This window comes from Triticum dicoccoides, chromosome 2A, assembly GCF_002162155.2.
Source record: "Triticum dicoccoides isolate Atlit2015 ecotype Zavitan chromosome 2A, WEW_v2.0, whole genome shotgun sequence".
NCBI lineage: Eukaryota > Viridiplantae > Streptophyta > Magnoliopsida > Poales > Poaceae > Triticum > Triticum dicoccoides.
This window is the reverse complement of record NC_041382.1, coordinates 612840539-612843099: the sequence shown is the minus strand read 5'-3', so window position 1 is coordinate 612843099 and position 2561 is coordinate 612840539.

Genomic DNA, 2561 nt, shown 5'->3' with positions numbered 1-2561 from the left:
TGAAGCATGACAAGACAGATAACGTTAATATGAAGTGGGACCCTAATATCATCTGCAATAGATGATGTAAAATACATCACCAAAAAGTGCTAGATGTAAAACGCATCAGCCGCGCCACGGCCGCTCCGACAGATGTTGTAAGTACTGTTCACTCTGAACTTAACTGAAGAAACTGAACTTCACAGTCGAAACTGAATTTTACTGTCGAAACTGATTGAACTAGTAACAGAGCATTGCAATAGATGTTTAGGGCGTTCGAGCACTAGTAGTAGAGAAGCAGTGATCTAAATCGGCAGACGCTCGAGCAGCGAACGCACTAGCAGAGAGCAAGTTGTGCAGTAACACCACGAGCGAGTGCTAAAGTAGTAACTCCTGTAGCTGCCGGAGGTCGTGCAGCAGCAGCAGCGCAAGCGAGAGCAAGAGGAGAGCAGCAGCACAAACGAAAGCAGGAGCAATGCAGCAGCGCGACCGACAACAAGAACAGAGCCGCATCACGAGCGAGAGCTGAAGTGGCTGCAGCTAGTGCCATTGTGGAAGTCACCACCGAGGAAGCAACGGCATGGGGGGAGATGCCGTGGATGATGTGGCCGGCGACGGTGCCGTCGATGGAGACGCCATGTCTGCTTGGTATCGAGCACCGGCAGCCCCGTGAGATCGAATAAAAGATAAAATGTAGCGGTGAGTGCAAAACCTCCTTGGTGGCGCCGAGTTGGCCTCGGCTTCATCGGAGGAATTGGTGAGGGTGCTGCTGTTCCAGTGGGGCAGGTCAATACGATGCTGTGGGGATTGAGGTGGCGCGATAGACGAGGCGAACGTCGGGGCAGCTCCTTGGAGGTGGAGGACGGGGCGGCTGATCCGGCGGGACGGCGAGATCGACGATGGATCCTCATCCGGTGCGGTGGATGAGGGATGGCGAGCTGTTGCGGTGGACGACGTATTCGGGGAAGAGTCTCCGGCTGGGTGGCGGTCGGGAGGCCGACGGAGGAGCATGGGGTTTCGCGGGTTTTGGCGGCCTCGGTGTACGAATGGGAGGGGGGGCGAAGGGGGAGGGGGGAGCCAAGCTTAGGGACGCACTTGTCCGAAATGTAGGGTAAGTTACCAGCGTACCCCCACTGGTTTTGACACCGCGACGTGGAGCTTCATTTCCGGCTGAGGGGTAGAAGGGGTATTTTGCGTGTCTGGGCTATGGGAGCGATTTTGGATGAGGAGGGAGTTCTCGCGCGCATCCAAATTTCGAGATAACAAGGCGCGGCGCGGGTTGAAGAAGCAGGAGTTTCAAAGTAGGTGAGACAAAAGATACTCAAGCTTGAAAATTTCAGGATAACAAGGTGCGGATTCCTTGTTCGGCAGAACAAACTTAACGTGTAAAAAAACAATTCATACAAGACACAAGAGAGTCATGTCCCCTTTTACTATATTGCTATAGATGCCATTGAAAAAAACTACAAGAAAAATGTAAAAAAAATTGGGAGAACAAGATTACCCTGCACAGTACCAAATCGATTCGCACTTCCCTCAACAACAACAAAAAACAAATCAATTCCCACCAAAGAAAGAGTAATGTCCCTTTTTATATGATTACAGATGCCATGATCTCGAATTTCAATTTTTGAATCCACGTTATGTTCAATTCGAATATATCATTAGGTGACCTTGCGGTTTATAATTGATGTAGTCGTACATTTTGATCTTCCATCATATATGAACATTTTACTCCATCATGTGAACATATATATTGTCATCTACCATATGGACTAAATTTGAATCAATATTTCTTATTTGAATACGATTGTTGTCAAGTTATACAATAATTGAAATATTATCTTGATAACAAAAAGACATGCATATAGCAGTAATCATATTTCACTATGAACTACATGTACCATACGCTCTCCAATTCAAATATTTGTATCCATTTTATGTTGAATTCAACTCATAGTACATTATTGGTCTAGGTAGCGAGATGTTCGGGATAATCTAAACCCTGTTTTCATACGTATAATTTTTGGCTGAATTGGGACAAGTTTGGTATAAGCCTCTTGCAAAACCGGAGATTCTCTCAACAAGCCTCGTGGTTCCGAGAGGGAACGTGTCACCTTTTTGTGTGTGAAACGATATACGCTGCCTAACCCCTGATTTTATTTACAGAGGCAACATAGAACTATATGAGTGCCCTGTTAAATTTTGGAATTATTTCGGGTTCATTTGGCCTTTTTATACATTAATTGAGTTTCTGGACTTTTAATGTGCATAATCTAAATATGAATTGCATGCACATGCTCCGGTGCACCAAAGTGGGTTGAAAAATCACATGTGTGTCCTTGGTTGAATTTCTAGGTCCCATGGAAGAAATGAGAATGAAATTCAAACATCTGGGCATCATGACTATCGAGAACATCAAGAAACTTAGATTTTAAACTCATGTAAATCCAAAACTCAGCTGGAAATCATGAAACTTGGCATGGTGTCATGTCATGGCACTAACATGTTGTGGTAAAAAATTGGGCCGATTTGGAAGTTCGTGGTTCTAAGAGGGAACGTGCCACCTTTGAGTGTGAAAC